The sequence below is a fragment of the Gavialis gangeticus genome, unplaced genomic scaffold (assembly GCF_001723915.1).
Source record: "Gavialis gangeticus isolate Ggan-Ray unplaced genomic scaffold, GavGan_comp1, whole genome shotgun sequence".
Lineage (NCBI taxonomy): Eukaryota > Metazoa > Chordata > Crocodylia > Gavialidae > Gavialis > Gavialis gangeticus.
Window position 1 is genome coordinate 11,519,226 of NW_017729005.1, and position 20,481 is coordinate 11,539,706.

The 20,481-nt window shown below is 43.8% G+C and overlaps 1 protein-coding gene across 3 annotated transcripts in view; it reads left to right on the forward strand.

Annotated features, from left to right (window-relative positions):
• PLCL2 (phospholipase C like 2) overlaps positions 1-20,481 on the forward strand; it is a 253,391-nt gene that overhangs the window by 89,703 nt on the left and 143,207 nt on the right. The window contains exon 1 of one of the 3 annotated variants that reach the window (XM_019508678.1): positions 17,260-17,379. The exons of 1 other annotated variant lie outside the window; for it this stretch is intronic. The gene's annotated coding sequence lies outside the window, so the exon portion shown is untranslated. Of the gene's footprint in view, positions 1-17,259; positions 17,380-20,481 lie in introns of those variants that run through there. One more of the 3 variants, XM_019508676.1, reaches the window with a different exon arrangement.

Here is a 20,481-nt window from a genome sequence, read left to right on the forward strand (position 1 = left end):
GCGCAGGGCTGAAAAGTAGGTCAGCCTGACTGACAGCTCTTGGGGTTGCCCAGGGGACACAGGCTGGGTGAGTCCAATGGAAAATTCCATAAGCCTGTCTTGCGCATGTCAGCTTTAATTCTCTCTCTCTCTTTCTCTTTCTTTCTGCATTGGCAGCATACAATCAAAAATTTACTTCAACAACTGTGTTTCGGCAAGCCATCAAGGGCTGCATGACAGGTAGCCCAGGGCTGATAAATATTAATTTTCTAAATTTTTCAGGGGCCCCACGGGCTGGATAGAATGGCCTGGCAGGCTGCTTCCAGCCCGCATTTTGCCCCCCCTGGAGTACAGGGTGGGAGGGGGGCAGTGGGTGGCTGCTGCAGCTCCATCTGTGGGCCTGGGTCACCCTTCTATGTGCTGTGTGCCCTAGAAGGGAATGGAGCTAGAGCCTCATCTGACAGGAAGGGGGAGGGGGAACAGGGGCAGAGGCAGTAGGGGGCTGGAGCCAAGGTGGCTTAGGCAATGGGTGGCAGGCAGTATAGGTTCAGGCATCGTGAAGGGAAGGTAAAAGGCGGGGTAGAAAAAGTGGGCCAGAGGGAATGAGGGGGCACCTGCCCCACTCTGCTGCCTGCTCCCCTGTCACTATTTTCCCTGGTGTAGAACTGGGGAGACCAAATTTTAAATGATCCTCCAACAAATTAGATTCTATACGTGGGAATGTATAACAAATTTATAAATTTTTCAAATATAGAATCTAGTTATTGGTGGATCATCTTAAACTCAAAGTTATCTTGGATTCAGGTAAATACAGTATTTTTCTTATAGTCTCAACTCCTGGAATCTGTAATTGTGAGGCATATATCATTGTTTATAGCTCTCATGGCTGTGGGGAAAAAAAGCTTACACATGTGCAACCCAGAAGTTCAAAATCTAGGAGTTTTTTTATTAGGGATGTGAAAGATTAAACAATTTATCGTTTAACAGGTAAGTGCAGCGATAATTGGTTAGCTAACTGGTTATCCTTTAGTTTGGAATGAGTGCAGTCTGACAGAGATGGACGGAAGGGAATCTGTACAGTGCTCCAGCAGGAATCACAAGGCAGCAGGATAGGGGAGAAGTAGGAGGGGAAGGGTGAGCTGGGACTAATGCCCATAGCCTAAGAGGAAAACAGTGAGCAGCCTAATAACTCATCAATTAAGCAATTAGCTGCTATTCACAGGTGCTCCCTCCCTTCCAGCTCAGGACTTCCCATGGAAAGTACTGTCTGGCTGGGCTTGCCTTCTCCCCCCTCCCCCAGTCAAGGGGCTCTGGGAGCTGCTCCCAGTAGCTGGCGTGTCCTAGCTGCAGTGTATCGGTTAATCATTTAACTAATATATTTAGAGAAGGTTAATCAAATATTTTTAAAACAATATTTACAAGCCTGTTTTTTTATACAAGGTTTATAAAATATTTGTGTTTTTCTTAAATCTCACTATTTTCTTTTAATCCTTTGTGAATGACATTACTGCTTACAGTAGGACTGCTTGCATTTGCCTTTTAGGCTGCATCCAGACAAGTATGGATGTGCAGTATGTGGCACTACAGCCCCATCTGCGATGCCACACACAGCACGTGCAGTCATTCCCTGCGCTGCTGCTTTGCAGTGTAGGGTGTTTTTTCCCCAGAAAATCCTGGGGTAAAAAACCCCCCCAAACCAGGGCAGCAGATGCTGCCCAAAACCAGAGCCTGCTTGGCTGGAGCCATGCTCTAACTACTGGCTAGGTTTCCTTCCATGACTCCAGCCCCAGGAGACCCCCAGGACCCTAGGTAAGGCTGTTGGGGCCAGCACAGTTCTTGGCCCCAGCCTCCCCTCCACTTCCCATGCTAACCTGGCATGCACCAGAGAGCATGTGGCACAGGTGTTCCCTGGGAACAAGTAGCAGTAGCACAAGGTGTGCCACTACTACTTGTCCTCGGGGAAACAAACATCCATGCTTGTTTGGTTGTACCCTTCTGCTAGTGCATAATGACCTTTGTGGCCCTTTTATCTTATGTAGTGTTTGGAGTGGCCCCTGGTGCTGAAGAGAAAAGTTGTACTATCACAAGTCTGCATAGCTCTATAAAACACTGTTAGTAATGATGCTCCTTTTTAATGAAAAGGTCTAATAAATACAGATTGACATTTAACAGGACACCGTCACTTTGACTTCTAAGCATTTTAAAATTGATTTCAAAAGCAGTTTCAAGTACTGCTCCTGCTTTGCTCCTAAGGCAGTCAGTAAACTTTTTTTTGCTTTGTTGTAACATCTTCCTATTAAACCAGTTGAACAAAAACAGCCTGTCTTCTGTTGGCAGCATGAAACACACAAATCTGGAAAATAGATGGTTGATTAACTATACTGCCTGTACACATACTTTTGCCAAATAAAATAAACAGTCTGAAAATATGCTACTCTTCTTTCCTACTTCCTCTGTCTCCATAAAAATGGGCCCTGGATAGATGTACATTTGAAGCACTCCAAATTCCACTTCAATTTGGAGTGTTTCAGATTCAGAGCACTTCTAGCCATTGACAGATGTGAGTCCCAATTGCCCCCGCCTCTCACTGAAGCACTTCAGAATCTCTGCAGCACTGTGCTCTGCAGCCAAGGGAAACAAGAGTGAGTTGCTTTATTCTGTAGCTCCATTCCTAGGGGGACCCCAAGCCCTCCTACCAGCATGCAGATTCCTGTTCTCCACCTCTGGGACTGGACAGAAATATTCCTTGCAGAGCTCTTGGGCTCTGGAGATCGGTGAGGGTGGTTGAGCACAGGGTGTGTTCATTGGCTATGTACTATTTCTGTCTCCCACCCCTCCATCTGTGGGATGTCAGAGGACCAAGCAACATGTAACTGGAGGCACTTCAAAATTAAGTTTTTCAAAGATGTTGCTGTTTGATCCAGGGTCAGTTTGGAGTATTTTAGCCATTTATAGGGTGCTTCATGGGGTGTGTACATCTATCTGATTGCTTTTTGAAGCACTTCAAAGATGTTTGAAGCACTTTAAATGTTATGGGTGTTCAGGGCCTTAGAAGTTTCTTTGTAACAGCAGTGGGTATAAGAAATTGTTGTATTTATGGTGTCTATTTCACTGTTTAATCTTAATTTTTAATAAGTGATAGAGCACTATTCCATTTGGACTCTTCTTTGTTTAACTCTGTTGCTAATATATAGTGCGTTGATTATGGGTTTGAACTGTATCCGCTACTAAAAAATCTTTGTGTGAAAACAATACATGCAGGATACACATCATCTAATTTTGAATTCAGTACTTGATTTATAATCTGAAGCAGAATAGTAGCATCTTTGATAGTTTTAATTTAGATTCTTAAGAATCAGAAATGTTATTCCTCCTTCCGTTTATTCTTAGATACTGTTATAGTTTTGCAAACAAGCAAACTAGTACATGATATATGTGATTTTTTTAATCTGACAATTTTCTCTGTATATTCATTCTTTGCTTATGGTATTCAGGAAGTAAAATCAAGTCACAGAGATATTTGCATGTAGGGTACATTTAGCACTGAAGTGCAGTAACCTATTAAATAGAATGTAAAACGAGACATGAGACACCAACATGCACAGTTTTGTGAAGTACCACATTGGTGCTGGAGTGTTAATTCAATTACTGCTAGCTTGGTTGTGAACAAAACGTATTTACTTTTGTAAGAATCGGCATTCAATCAAGATAGTGACCTTAAATTTGAAAAATATCTACTGATTTTTTTTTTTTTTTGGTGTCAAACTTGTAACTTCTTAAAGGAACCTGATTTTTCAGAAGGTGTGTGGTCAGCACTTTCTGGAAATTGAGTCACATTAAGTGTCCTGGGCATCTGGAAATTGAGCATCAGATATCACTAGTCACAGCAGTTACACTGGTGTAGGTTTTTAAAGTATTTCATAGAATTCTTGAGCTTTGTGTTTGTGCATATCTACTTACAAAAGACTTTTATTCAAGTAGTTTCAAGATGCTGATAATCATGATTGGTATAGCTCAGTGGTGGCCTTTTGGTCTCTTGGGCCAGATGAGTGGTGTGCGACCAGTTCAGAGGCCAGACTGGGCCCACATACCAGCATCAGTCTCTGTTCTGCCTTTGCTCAGCCACATGCTGTCCTATTGGGTTCCACACCATTTTCACCCAGATCTGTACTGCCAGATTGGGCCCTGCACCCTTGCGTCTGGCCCCATGCCACTTCCAGTCAGCCTGTGCCATTGGATTGACCCTGTGTTACATTTGCTCAACCCCTGTGCGCCCAGATTGGCCCGCCCCACTGCCTCTCTACAGCTCTTTGTGCTGTCTTTGCTCGGCTGTATGTACCCGATCTAGCATGCAGGGCCATGCTTTCTAGCCTGTGGGGCTCTCCATAGGTCCAGCAATTTGGCAGCAGGGAAGTGGCAATTAATGCTTCCACTCTTCCTTTGCCACCAATTTTTTGGACCTGTGGAGAGCCCTGCAGGCTGGATGACATGGCTCTGCAGGCCAGAGGTTTTGCTCCCCCAATATGGCTTAATGCAGGGCTGTCACCTGACCTCTAGGCTAGATCTGGATCTGGATGCTGTAGTAGCAGTAGGGTGAATGGTGGCAGTGGTGGGGTGGCAGTGGCTGAAGGTGGCAGTGGCAGTGCCTGAAGTGCAGTGGCAGTGGCTGAAGGTTTCTGATGTGTTACAAACAGAGCTTCATGCTCCAGGTTTTGGCAGCATATCCTGCCCCTGCTTGCAGTGCCTCATGTCCCATTGAGTATGGCTCCATTGGCCAAATTTAGGTGATGCACTGTAAGTTTGACATCCCTGGGTTAATGAGTAAGCTGTACTATATGTAATACTTTGGAGAGGGGTTTCATATATTGCTTTCATTAATCAGGGCTGTTTTGTCCATTAGAAGGGGCATGGGTGAGATCGTCTAATAAAGGGTCAGCAGCATTTTTGGACAGAGTGCCAAAAACCCACATCCTCAACTTGTAAGATGTTAGCTTGCCAAGGGCAGACAGTAGGGGAGTTGTGAGGGGCATGATCCTTGTGGCAGTGCAGCCCCAGGCCCTTCCCTGCTGTCTCCCCTGAGGTGTGCGTGCCTGCCATTGAGCCCAGGCTGCTTGCAGTAGGTGATGGGGAGATTGCAGGCAGCTGCACTAAGAACCATGGAATCCTGCTCCAGCTCATTGCCAGTAGCAAATGCACGCATGGCTCGAGGGGGATGGTGGGGAAAGGGCCAGAACTGTACTGCCACAAGAAGGATAGGGCCCTTGCTGTCTCCCCTGGTGTCCACCCGGAGGCATGTGCCAAGCAAAATGCCTTTGTATGAGCAAGTTTTGTCCCAGACACAACAGACTTTTTACGAAAACTAAAAAACATAGACTGTCTTCCCAGCAATACCCTCCTAGACACCATGGATGTTACCAGCTTATATACCAACATGTCACACTAGGATAGCGTCCAGGCCTGCCTTACATATCTACAAGAGCAAGAATACAACTCAGAATACAGACCTAAAGATATTACTGAACTTATACGCTTCATCTTCACACACAACAGCTTCAGTTTCAATAACCAACACTCCCTCCAGACCATGGGCACAGCTATGGGCACCAAAATGGCCCTACAATATGCCAAACTTTTTATGGCCCACCTAGAAGAAGAATTCCATGAGAACTGCACCATCAAACCCATGCTATACTTAATATATATTAATGACATCTTCATCATTCGGACCAAAAACCTGCAATCTGATTGATTTCCATCACAAATTCAATAACCATCACCCATCAGTCACACTCTGTCTTGAATACAAAGTACACCAAATGGATCCAGACCTAGCCAGTCCAAGAAATGTAAAACCTACCAAAACATCTCCACCACTCCCACAATAACTACATCCTACAACAGAACCATTGCCATTCCTGGATCTTACTTCCAGAAGTGTAATATATCTCATCCAGTGCACCTGATGGAAAATATGTAGGAGAAACCAAACAACAACTGCATACCAGAATGAACGCACACTGAAAATCTAACAAAGACGTAGCACCCCCACCCCCCAACCAGGCAGTGGCATGCCATGGGGCCAGGGCTGCTGCAGATAGAAAGCCCAGACTTCTTTCCCTGCAGGCCCCCTGGCCAGGCAGCAGCATGCTGAGAGGTTGGGACTGCTTCAGGGAGAGACGTTCTGGACTCCTTCCCCCACGGCCTCCCTCCCCCCTGGACCCTCTGCGGCTGGCTGCCGCATACAGCTGGCTGGAGGAAGGAAATGGGGCTGGGATCAGAGGTTGTCATTGACTTGGGTCAGTCCTTATCTTCCCTTGAGGTGCCTTCCTGAAGAGTTGCTCCCCTAGATCTTGATGCTTACCCCTAACGTACTTGTAGGCGCCTATCAAGTTAGCTTTCTCTTACTCACACTGGACAGGCCCAGTTCCCGGAGTCTCTCCTCCTAGGGCCTATCCTCCAGGCCCCTAAATCATCAGTTTCTTCAAGATGCAACTCTCCCGATTCCTCAGAAATCCCCTTTGTTTCAGTGTGCTTTCTCTTCAGAGAACTTGAAGTCATCCACCTTTCCATTGTGGAAGAGTCTATGTGTAGGGGTGCAAGTGCTGGCATATTTATGTATATCCCCATAGGCAGAGGGAGAAAATACTATTTGTGAGGGGAGGGCTGAGTAAAACTTAAAAAGATACTTCTACTGTGCTGCTACGCAGACACTGCCCAGCAGGTAAATGTGCATGGGGAGGAAGGGGAATGGGAGAGGGAAGGAGCACGTGGGGGGCAGATCAAGGCCCCCATGGTGAGGGAGGGAGTGAGGCAGAGGCTGGTGTGAGTGGGGCCCCGGGGTGGGTTGTGGGATGGTTGGAGCCCCGGGTGGCTTGTCCAGCGGTGTGGCGGGGGCTCCCCCAGATTTGCCTATGGGTACCAAATGTTGACCTGACTTTCAGTGGTTCTGAGCATCTATAAAGCTATGAGTTCACTGAAACTTTTCAGTCAGAAGCATTATCGGCATGTAGTAGGTCTGTCAAACGATTCAAAAAATTAATTGTGATTAGTTATGTGGTTAAAAAAATTAGCTCCGCTCCCCCCTGGATGAGCTGCCCAAGGCTCTGACAGTCTCTCTGCCCACCCCAGGGCCCCATTCAGCCCAGCCCCTGCCCCACACCCTCCCTCATCATAGGGGCCTCGATCTGCCCCCCTCCCCATGTCGCTTTCCCCCAACATACTTACCAGCTGGGTGCTGCTCCATGGGCAGCCAGGCTGCACTCCTGGATGTTCCTGGACACCCAGCAGGCTGTGACTGGGTGTCTGTGTCTGTGTGTGCCCCGTCCGCTGGCCTTCCATGTACCACTCACAGGTTGTCTATGTACCACTGGCAGTATGTGTACCACAGGTTGGGAACCACTGGCCTAGGCTAAGATACAGCCCAGTAAAACAGTGAGAACACATGCAACTTAGTCTAACTTAAAATAGAGTGTAATGAACCCAAAAGATGAGAGAAAGCTTTGCGTAAGTCTTACATAATCCTGAGGGCAGAGTGTCTCCTTACAGCCAGGTATTCAGAAAGTCCTTCTTGGGGAATAGGCAGGTCTTAGGTGTTGGAGTGGAGATCCACAGGCCTCATCTCTACTTGGGTTTTTACAGATGAGCTTGCACCCCCTTCTCTCTCTTGGGTGCCTTGACATTAGTATGCTTGTCACCTATAGCACCTTTGGCAGGACTCTCATGCTTTCAGTGTCTTTTGTCCCTGCTTAGGTATCCCAGTCTCCCACCTTTTACAGGTTCTGCTTTATAGTGTAAATGTAGTTTTCTGCTTCTTTGATCACACCAACCCAAGCTGTCTGGGACCCTCTCCTGTTCCTTTAGCTCCATGTCCAGCACATACATGTGATGATTGTGCTAGGTCTTTGCCAACACTTCCCGCCACTCAGTCTGGTGCTGCAGGGCTTGGCCCTGTGCTTACAGGTGGCAGGGGACTAGTCCCTCTAGCCCTGGTTCCCCATCCTCTTTCCTCTATCCCATGGCCTGGGGGAGCTGAGAGGAATTATGCCCCCTCCCTGTATCAACTGCTTGTCTCAGTCTCTTCCAGAGGTGGGAGGGTATGGAGTATGCTGGTCTCCTGCTGGCCTCCTGCCAGGCAGACCCTGGCTGGGGTCCTGTGCCGGTGGGAGAGGGAGTTTAAACCCCCTTTCCTCCCCTCTGTCTGAGCCTGCCGGCCCGCACTCTTCCCCCGCACGCTCCAGCATGGAAAAGTCTGTCAGAGGCTACCCCACTCCCCCAGACAGACCTGGCTGCAGTCCCCAGCCAGGTTCCTCCCACTTGGCAGCCAGCCCTCACTGCTCTGGCTAGGGAGCAGAGTGGCAGGGCCAACCCTGCCCTTTTGAGCAGACAGCACAGCCCAGTCCTGGGCTTCAAAGATCTTGGGATGCTGAGGGACTGTGATTTAACTTGAACCAGGAAGCGGTCTGAGACTGAAATTTCGTAAACCAGTTTGACCTAAATCAGTTAAGTCTGATACTACATTCAGCCAGGTTTATCTTAAACCCATTCAGCCATTTTGAAACTGATGTATGTGCCAGAACTTCTGTTCTGCTACTGGTTTAAACCAGTTTCTGATCACTTAAGCCAATTTACTTGCAACTTCTGTCCCTAGCCAAGATGTGATTAACCAGTTAATCACATCTTAAGTTGTGACCCAGCTACAGGTTCGGTCAGTTAATGGCATGATAAAACAAGTGTCCCGGGGATACAAGCATGGGGGAGTGAGGAACCCTGCCTGCTGGACAACACAGGACAAGGGGAACCCAACCCCAGAAGAGAAACTCAGTAAAAGGAAAAAACTTACCTCTTCCAGGATGCCAACAAACTGAAAGAACAAAAGAAAGACCCGCGCGGTTCATCAGCCACGCTTATCTGCAGCTGGAGCCATGTGACGTCAGTGGGAGACACTGCCTGGCGGATTCAAAAGTGGCTCCGGGAGGGAGTGAGGGAGGATGCGGGGAACAGGAGAAGCTGCAGGGATCCCCCACGCCAGGTGCACCCAGCACCGGCAGGACTGGGAAGACCCGACGTGGAGGCTGGCGTTGGCACCAACAGAGTTTAAAGGAAAGTCCTGCACTGGTGGCGAACAGCATGGGAGTGCAGGACCAGAGGTGGCTCAACGAGGAGCCGAGGAAGACCCTGGCTGCGGCAAGGACACGGATCCGAGTTGAGGAGATGCACAGAGTTAAGGCTAGGGCTTGCTGGAGGGAAGAGGGCTGCCCAGCCCGATACCCCTCTTCTTTTTCCTTTTAGTTTTTTCTTTATTTGGCTTCATCTATAGTTGGTTAGGGTAGTTCCTTTTGTTTTGGTTCATTGGTTTTCTTTCCTCCCTCTTTTACTTTGATAAGCAGGCTCTCGCTGATTACACTGTTGCAGAAAGGTCTTAAGGCAACAGTAAGAGAATTCTGGTGGGGGAAAAAGGCAGCAGTAGCATGCAGCGCCCAACGGAACCACCGGGCTATTGAGACACATCTCCACGGGCAGAACATTCAGAGGTCCTGGGTCAAGACGTAACAAAGGTTTGGACCAACGAAAGCATAGGGAGGATAGGTCCGGATTTGACATCACCAGAAGAGTGCTCCGCATTAAGATATTGAGGCTCATCTCGAAGACTGGCATATAGATGGGGCGTACGGGAGGTGGAGCCCCACGTACATCCACTGGGGGACACAACAACTCCGGAGAAGTCCCCACCACTGAAGATCTATCCAAAGTTGTGGCAAGTGAGTTTTGGGGTTCTCCCCGAAGTGACCAAGGGCCTCCTCTGGGATTGTACCAAGTCCCATCACATCAAAAACCAGGTGCATGTATTCAAGCTGCACAGGAGCATATAATCAAACTGAGATGGGCACAACAAGAAATAAAACACAAAGTTGTTCTATAAAAAATGTGTAATAATTTTGTGGCTTGTTCTTATGCCATTAATTGAATGTATGTCCAGGTGCTTTGCTGCGGCTAGGAGCCCCGTCTGTCCTGGCTGCGAGTCCCACAGCTGAGGAGGCTTGCAGCTGGGTTGAGCACTGCCATGATTGTAAGCCTGTCAACTGCAGAACTCAGCTCCGCACCAGCAATAAGGGTTGATTGGATCTGATGCTGGATCCCACAATCACAGCTCCTGCTGTGCACATGTGGCATAGTAGGATCCACATCAGATCATATCATGATTTACGTTTGCCTGAATGTCTAGAGAGGTACCAAGAGATTTTAGCTTGTGGGATCATTTCTCTTAGCATGGTTGTTTGAAATATTCCTTATTTACAATTGGAATATCAAATATTGCTAACGTCTGTCATGGAAGAACAGTTTTCAAATCTTTCCCGCCTGGACCATACTTGAGAACTCACATAGCTTGGTGGTCTAGTGTGAACAAGAGCTTAACCGACACCTGTTCTCAGATGAATACTGTAGATATAAGTAAGTGATCATTTCACCTGCCACTTTTGTGGTTTCACTTCTAGATTGAAATGTAACAATTTTTTAACAATGTACAAGACTAATGAACTGTTCAAGACAAGAATTTGAGAATACCATTTGAAACTTAATTGGGTATTTAAGGAAGCAGAATACTTTTACCCTGAATTTAATTTTTTGGTACAATTTGGTTGACATCCCTGTTGTTTTGAAAAGTGACATAGGAAATTTCCCAGTTAAATGCAGCAAGACTCCCCTGTTTAACTTGCAGTATCTGATATGAAAAGCTTGAGGTTTCATGCCTGTATAATGATCTTCATTTGGGGGTTTTGGAGGAGGATTTTCTTTTGGTTACTTTCTCTTCTAGCTACATAGCCAGTATACTTGTTTTATGGGCACTGTTAGAAGGACTTGCAAATTTTGCTTAACTATATGGAATCAGGGAAAAAAAGAGATTTCAGATTTTTATTTTATCTTCCCTATTGTTCCTCCTCATTTTCTGAAATATGAAATCTAACTTAATTCACTTATTTAGTGTCACATATTATGATACAAAAAATAAAATGGATGAACAAAAAAAGAAATTTGATCCATGACCTCAACATCCCTTTGCATCACTGTGCATCCCTTTGCTCAGATATCTTTTATGTCTACGACAGGTAAATATTAATCTTTCTATTTTCAATATCGTGTCATACTGAAGTAACATTATATTCATTCTTAAGGAGTGTAAGAGCCATGATTTTTGTATCCAAGGCTTGACTGGCAATAGTACATGAAGTTATTTTAAAAAAGAAAGGCACCTGCCTGCTTTCTCTGTCGACAAAATATATTTAAAAAAATATTCAAAATCTCTATTCTGACAAAATATGTATTTTTAATTTCTAAGGCTTTGAGCTGGGCTTGATTCACAGAGTGCCAGATGGTTTACAAAGGGCAACTGCAGTAGCGTTCATTAAATTACCTGGGGATAATTTTATATCTGCAGCTCTGCTTTATCATTCACATACAGTGGTTTGCTTGCATTTGTACTTACTAGCACTGAGAAAATTCAGATGATTGCAAACTGTATCCAGGGGTACATGAAGCTACTGGGAATATGGAAAACTGTTTTTGTTTTCCTTATTAAAAAATTAGCTATCATTTTGAAAGTTTTAAAAAGTTAATAGGTCAGTATAATTATCCTAAGCTGTTCTGATTGAAGAAAAGAATAAGTCTGCATTTTTTCATTTTGGAAAAAAAATATGCATAATCTAGTGCAGCGGACTATAGCAGGATCTAGTTACCAGCCATATCGTAATGGGGGCATGCTTTACTAATTAAAATGATATCTTAGTAAAACCATAAAAATTACATTAATGGATTAATGAGAGGAATAAACTTGAGCTAGTAGGTACCAGCTATTTGAACTTAGATTTTGGAAGTTAAGGAAAATCTGTTCTATTTAATAGGAATATATAGAAAAGCCTTGCCCTTTTTCTTTGCAAAATCGCTTAATTTTATTTTAAGGTTCCAACAGAGTAGGGATGTCTCCATGTTTGTGATATAACCAAGACTATTATTAGACGCACCCAATATTGGGGTGAGGTGAGCACGCTAGTAGGGAGGGAAAGATTGCAGCAAGATCTGGATAGGTTACAGGAGTGGGCTGACATAAACAGGATGCATTTCAATACTGACAAGTGCAGGGTGCTGCACTTAGGCAGTAGAAACCAGCAGCACACTTATAGAATGGGAAACTCCCTTCTTGAGAGCACGGAGGCAGAAAGGGATCTTGGAGTCATTATTGACTCCAAGATGAACATGGGCCAACAATGCGAGGTCATGGTTGGCAGGGCTAACCGGACCTTGTTGTGCATCCACAGGTGCATCTCAAGTAGAGCCAGGGAGGTGATCCTCTCCCTCTATGCAACCCTGGTCAGGCTACAGCTGGAGTACTGCATCAAGTTCTGTGCGTCCCATTTCAGGAGGGATGTGAACGACATTGAAAGGGTCCAGAGGAGGGCCACCCACATGATCTGGGGACAACAGGGCAGACCCTACATTGAAAGACTGTGGGACCTTAACCTGTTCAGCCTTCAGAAGAGAAGGCTGAGGGGGGACCTGGTGACTGTCTATAAACTCACTAGGGGGGACCAGAAGGGTTTGGGAGAGACGCTGTTTCCCCTAGCGCCCCCTGGCATGACAAGGAACAATGGACACAAATTATTGGAGAGTAGGTTTAGATTAGACATCCGCAAGAACTACTTCACAGTTAGGGCGGCTAGGATCTGGAACCAACTTCCTAGGGAAGTGGTGCTGGCTCCTACCCTGGGGATCTTTAAGAAGAGGCTTGATGCCTACCTGGCTGGACTCACTTGAGTCCAGTTTTTTCTCCCACCCAGGTGGGGGGTCGGACTTGAAGATCTACAAGGTCCCTTCTGACCCTACTTCTATGATTCTATGATAGACTGACTGTATATACAGATTGGGCGCGTCTACATAAGACGCTACTGCACAGTTATCACTGCGCATTTATTTAGTACTCTTGTAAACATGTTCTAAATAAATGAGCAGTAACTCAAGTTACTGTGCAGCAGCACCAGCAAATGTCTTTTTTGTGATGCTGCTGCTCAGTAGCTTAATACTACTGCACAGTAGTGTCATGTTCCAGTTTTTGCCATGCGACACCACTGCGCAATAGTTTTGGGCTACTGTGTGGTCAGCATCTTGTGTAGATGTGCCCACTGTGTACTTAGGACCAGATAACAGAGCCAGTCTTATTACCCAATGTTACTGCATTTTTATGAAGCTTAAAATCTCCTTCTTACTATCATTGTTCAGCCACATAGAAATAATATTTGGGACAGCCTTAACTTCTGAGTAGAATGGGGAATTTGAAGATAATGTCTATGATTCTTAAATTGAAATGAATATTTGTTTTCAAAGAAACTAGTGATGAATACATCTAGTGAGGCAAAAATAAAGTTCTCTAGCAAAGGATGAAATAGAGTTGCAACATAGAACTCTACTGAAATGTACTTTCAACATACATTAGACAAGAAGTTGCAACATACAAATGAAACACATGAGGTACATGAGTTAAGCCACAATGTTCATCTTAATGGCTCTAGCAGTTTCTAATACTAGAGGAAGATCAGTCTAGTCTCTGCAGTTCTGTTTTGTTTTTTTTTAATTGCTACACAAACCATCAGTAGCTTAACTTGGGGGTGGGTGAGTGGGCACCAGCTCTAAGCTTTCACTTAGAGGGGCCACTAGAATGGTGGCTTCTTGAGGAGTGCATGGTGCTGCATGAGTAGCAGCCCTGTTGCTGCAGCTGTAGCCTCAGAAACTGAGTGCAGGGAATCTTCAGTGCTGCTTTAGCAGCAGCAGAAACAGTTGTGTCCATCAGACCTCTCTGCATGAGCAGCAGCTAGGGACTTAGCCCAAAACGTGGTAGTTTCATAGTTTCTAGGGTCGGAAGGGACCTGAGCAGATCATCGAGTCCGATCCCCTGCCATGGCAGGAAAGAGTACTGGGGTCAAACGACCCCAGCAAGGTGTACATCTAGCCTCCTCTTAAAGACCCCCAGGGTAGGAGCCAGCACCACCTCTCTTGGAAGTTGGTTCCAGATCCTAGCCGCCCTGACCGTAAAGTAGTGCCTCCTGATATCTAGCCTAAATCTACCCTCTGCCAGCTTGTGACCGTTATTCCTGGTCGCTCCTGGTAGTGCTTGGGGGGAACAGGGACTTCCCCAATGCCCGCTGGTCCCCTCTGACTAGTTTGTAAGAGGCCACTAGATCCCCCCTCAGCCTTCTCTTGTGGAGGCTGAACAGTTTCAGGTCCCATAGCCTCTCCTCATAGGGCCTGCCCTGCTGCCCCCTGATCATGTGAGTGGCCCTCCTCTGGACCCTCTCCATGTTGTCCACATCCCTCTTGAAGTGCAGCACCCAGAACTGGACGCAGTACTCCAACTGTGGCCTGACCAGTGCCACACAGTAGTTATGCTTCTTCAAACTGTTAAGATCAAATAAAATAGAAGGATCAATAGGCAGCAGGAGACTGTACCTACAGATAGACATTTACAATAATTTTATTTCAAACATGAACATTTTAATTGAAATCCTCAGAAAATTGTTAGAGCATAATTAATCTAAAGGAAGATTTTCAATAAGATCATGGATATAAAATGTAATTATAAGTGATTGTAGCATTCACTTCAGTAGCTTTAGAGCTAATATAGATAATACAAAGCTTAGGTAGCAGGGATTGACCAACCTGGTATAGAATAGTATTTGGACCTGAATTCTTGTGCATGAGGTCTAGGATGGCATTAAAACCAAAATACATAAAACAAACAAAGAAACAAAATCTCCTCAAACAGTAAAGGCAATTATTAAGAATTTTTTTCCAAGACTGAAATATTAGTCTAAAGAACTTGACTGGGGTAAAATATTTATTCAAGGTGTAATATTCAAACAATTGAATTGAAAAGGTAATATTAATAACTATTGTATCACATAAAGCATACCATTTCACTATAAACATCCCTTTCCTAATGTTCTTTTCTCTCTCTCTCTCTCTCTCACACACACACACACACACACACACAATACAAGAAGTTTGGGGGAAAATATAGTTTTGTGAGAGGCTGCTTGGGGCTGGGGGAAGTGGGAGGATGGCAGTCAGGCAAGGAGCGCCACATGCATGTGTGCATGCACACATGCATGTGGCAGCCAGGCAGCATGGAGAGCAGCTCCTGTAGCTCACCACAGGTAAGTCTGTGGGGGGAATGGGATAGGAAGGAGCAGGGCATAGACAACACATCAGGGGGCAGGGGAGGCATGGTCAAAACTGTATGCCACCCTTCCTTCTCTCTAGGATAGAGCTGTGGCCTGAGGGGAGCAGTGGTGGTGGCTGGGCCATGGTGGCGGGGCAGTCCGGCATGAGTGGCTGGCAACAGAAGGAGGTGAGGACAGCACAAGTCCCCCTTCCCCGTTCCATTACTCCTTACACTGCTGGTGGTGTGGCTGGCACAGGGTTTCTGGTGGCAGTGGCAGCAATGAGTCTTGCCTCCCTGCTCCGCCCTCCCATACCGAGTTCCACCCACTGGGCCACGGAAGCTACTCCTCCCATGTCAGTCTAGCCAGGCTGCAGCCCCGTGCCCACTGTGGGTGCACAAATCTGGGGGGAGGCAAGTGCCCCCCCATGCCTCACATCCCCCCTGCCCCACACACTTGGGGGAGGGGACTGTGGGTTGGGAGTGAGGGTTAGTGGCAGGGCTGGAGGTCTGTTTTTTTATTTAAACTTTTTACAGGTTTGGGACTGGTCATTGATATTTACAAGTGGGTCCTCGTCCAAAAAAAGGTGGAGAAGCACTGATCTAACTCACAGAGGGTGATCAAGTCCTTTACAGTGCCTGATTTCCTAGACCCTTTTATGTCTCTTTCCTCTGTTATTACAGGACTCGTGTATTAAACATTCATAGTTCACTGTTCTTTTTTAACTACTTCTTAATATTATGAATATTTAATTAACAGAATTAAAAGGGAAAGTGCATTTGATGTAGTGTTCAGACGGAGAAACTCACTTTTTCCCCTATGATTATATATTAGGCATGAATTAAATGCATTTTCCTTTCCCTTAATGGGTGCATATGGATTCAGTCATCATGGAGTGGTGTCCTTTTATTGCATGTTCATTATTTAATTAGTACCCCTGTACCTCAGATATGACCAATCATGATGGTACACTTTCTTCTAATGCTTTAGAGGAGGGGTTCCCAACGTTTATGTGCCCAAGGGCACATTCGAATTTAAAACAAAAAGCAGTGAGTGCCAATATGAATATTAAAGTTTAGAATTTAGAATCCTGGATATGCACATGCACATATTTTTGTTTGGGAAGGGAGTAGTAAGTGCCACTCTGTCACTGTGTCAGTCAGACTGACTCAGTTTCATTTTGGTGGCTGTTGTGTACAGCCTGTGAAAAAAAATTTTAAGTGTTGATGTTCTGAATTCACTTGGCAGTTACAGCATTTTTTTGTTGGAATAATGATTTTTACTGATTGTGAAAATGCACATGGGCACCTAAATAAACTTCCGGGGGGGCGTCATGGCACCCGCACGCACCACGTTGGGAACTGCTGCTTTAGAGTAAGTAGTGTAGAGGCAAGTTAGATACCTAGCTCTCAGTAAAGATAATTCTGCTATGAAAATCTGATTCCAAGTTATTTATGATTTTGGTGACCAATGCCAAAAATTTCTCAGGATCTATGCTTTCGTTTCTTAAACAAGTAATTTTCAGAGTGTGTGAATGTCATGCCCTTCTAAAATTCATTTGCAAGGACAGGGTTCTTGAAAATCATAAATAACTTGGAATCAGATTTTCATGAAATCTCAGTGCTGACGTGCATTTTGCCATTTATACAAATGTATGAACCGCAGTGCCAGGCACTTTTAAAAGCACCCAGTGCTGTGGCGCATGCATGTGTACAAATGCCCATCATCTCTGTTTTAAAGGCATTTGTGCTTTGTGTTATTGTCCATATCTGCAAAAAAACAAAATATGGAGTAACTGTGGAGAATGAAGGTTGAGACACGTTACAGCAAGAACATATACCTGTTTTTGAACAGAAGACTTATTTCTATAGTCAGTATTATTCATAGTTTCCTAATACTCCATTCTGTCTCAACTAGTGTTAGAAATAGAGCATGGAGGTGCACAAAGATTGTCTTGACCACATAGGAGGATGTTTGGAGTTGCTGAGAGTAGAAGGGTTGGTTGATTGTATTTGGGGAAAGTGGGACCTGGCTACTGATATTTCTATTGATGCTGGCTGCTTCTTCCCCTCTCAGTTGCTGCAGGGGGAACAGCAAAAGAAGAGGTAAAGTAGCTTCCTGGCCATCCCTAGAGCATGCGCCAAAACTAACATCACAGCTGGTGTGCAGGAATGCAGACAGTGCTGCCAAATGTGTGAGTGTTTTAGAGATGCATGACACTTGGAAGCCCCGTTCCCCAATTGTTTTATGGTTTTTGTGTTTGTTTACTGATATACAGTATATCTGGAGATCAGAATATCTCATTACTGACATCCTGCATGGTCCCACTTCCCTGGCGTGGCAGAGGGCAGGCTGCCAGTGAGCAGGTCACTGACATGCTCCCTCTGGGAGCAGGGGAGAAAAGGAGCAGCCCCCTATCACTCCCTGGCTGGAGAGCGTGCTTTCCAGTGACTGCAGTGCTCCAGCTAGTGGGGCTCTGAACATGTGTACACCTCCATTAGTGCTCTAATTCTGTAACTGAAAGTGTTGAGGCACGTTGTGGTGCTACAAATGAATGTGTGGCCAAGTCATGTGTCTCCAGTCCTGCAAACTCTCATATACTTAACTTTCCTCCTTTGATTTTTTTTTTGAGGGACCCAGACCTAAAACAGGGTAAGAGTAGTCTTACCTGTATTGTCACTGTGAATCACAGGCCAAGAATGCCAGTCACCTAATGCTTGGCCCTGTGCTGTAACCACTGTTCTGTACTGCATTCTGAGGGGAAAAAATCTTAGTATTTTGCTTTATCGTTTTACTAACATTGCACAACCTTTGTTATTTTTCTTGGATTATTAAAATTTGCTCTAAACCAAAGAATTCATTTTTTGTTTATAAATAATATGTATGATCATTTTTCCTTTTAAAATATATAGTTGGAATCATTAAAAATCTGAAATTGGTTATAAAAATAATGCAGAATCTATTGTATATTTCATAAAATACATATAAAAAAGTTCAAACATGATTAACGAGTTATCTTTGTAGGTCATCTGCACAGTACATTTTTACTTTACACTGTGAAATCATACAGCTGCATTACGAAAGATATATATTTCACTAATTTAGGCAAATTGTTGTTTACACATTACAAATGAGATAATTTTATGCTTTCCATCAGTGAAACCAAAGTTACACTACTTGGAAAAATATATATTTTTAATTCTCTTCTGAATGTTTGCTTAACTATAATATTCTGAAAAATGTCTGTGGTGTTTATAATTTTTAGATGTCTTATTTAACTGTAGCAGTATTTGATTTTAAAATATTTGGATACTGTTGAAAAGTGAAAAACAAATGCTAATTGCTGTTAGTAGAAATATTCTGTCACAAGCACTGTTCCAGCTTGAGTTGCATGTTTACAAGGAGCATGTTTCTCCTTTATGCACGCGTTGTTGGCTGGTCATATAATTATTGCCTTAGATTGGACTATGTTGAAGAAGAAAAAATTAGTTCAGAAGGTTACATTAATCTGTGATTTTGAGATAATTGTTGTACTGTGAGGCAAAGATTGCATTAGATATTGCAATGTTTGCATCTCTGTGTGGGCATTTTTGCTTGTTTTGTTATGAAGGATAACAGCAAAGATTGGAAGCTTTTGCTATCAAAAGATTTATTGATTCTTTTTGAGCCAAATGTGATTTTTTTTTTGTATTTGAAGTTTTTAAAATAGCTCCAGATTGTCAACAGATTTTTTTTACAAGGAGAGGTTTAAAAAAAACAGGAAAACAAAAACTCACCTAGTTTTGCTGTCCCTCTAAACTAGAAAAAATCCTTGTCCAGCAGTGAGTGAAACTGAGTTATTTACAGTCAGTTGAAGAAGCTTCTAGCTTGCATTTGAGAGAAGTGGGTATATTGACACTACTTGAGGATGAAAATCAATGGTCACTTTGTGCCTTATTCCCACTTACTTTCAGAATAAACATGCAGTCCACCATTTTGGTAAATTCTTTATCTGGTTTGAGTCATGCTTTGTACTGTACTGTACTTTAGTCAGAATACATATGATTATGTCACTTTTCTGGCATTTACAGGATGGAATGAGACAATAACTCAACTAAATTGAATTCAGATCCAGGTATTGCACATAATAGACCCTCCCCCCAGTGTAATGTAATGTAATCTCATTATGCTATAATTTGTATACTGTAGTTTCTCCATTTAATTAAAACATTCTTTCAAGATGGCCTAAAAATAAAATTAATGTTTTGTAACTAGGCAGTTTTGTTTGAAATATAAGTTGTCCTGCCGCATTTACTGAGAGAAGTTGTGGATTCTCTATGCTTGGAAATTTTCAAAAGCAGGTTAGACAGACAGTTGGCTGGGATGGTTTAGTCAAGGATGATGATCATGCCTTGAGCAAGGGGCTACTTTCCTATGATCCTGTTTCATCTGGAAAAACTCTCCTAACCTGCCATCCTTTCTAGTTGGTTGGGAACCTTTTGATCTGTACAGCAATTATTTCTTTGTCCTTTGGGATTTGTAAGTACTTTATTGGATTTCATGTTTGAATTCTGCCCAAGAAAAGCAGAATTTTGGAACTTGCATATTGTTTTTCGGACATCTGTATTCTGTGAAGGTCAGCAGCATGGAAACCTGAAAAATTATGCTGTCTCAGTACTTTGTTCCTAAGTTTAAGTAGTCACTCAATCACTGAAGATAAAAATAATTACCTAGTTAACCTTGGAATGGTACATAGTCCATGGTATCAGTACTATTGACTGCAGTTATGCTTGCAGTTAAAAGCTGGTATAACTTGATGAGTTTGGTTCCTTTTTAAAATATTGATGGAAAAAGTTAATGTTAGTAATACATTTCAAATTCTGCCTATTAGTAATATTACAAAAATGACATATAGTAACTGTATATTTGAAACTAAAAAAGTCTTATTGGGACAGCCTTGAGTTGCTTCAAATCCTAAAAGAAACTCATAAGTTACCATTCCAATAGAAATGTCAAGTCAGTTCATTTGCATAGTCTGTATATAGCATGGCATAAATTTTATGATGTAAACACTTCCACACTTGAGTAGTTCCATTTTGTTGAATTATGGGTTTCAATAGCCATGTCTTTTTCACCTTATTTACTGGCTTAGCAATTTTCCCCACAGATATGCTTGCCCATGTTTTTTTTCCTCATTTCATCTTGTTACCAGATTTCATTGTTTTGTCCTCTGCATAATTATGGAGAATCTTTTTTTTATATCTTTATCTTTTTCTTTATCTCTTTTTTGTTATAGTTACAGATCTTAAGTAGTTCC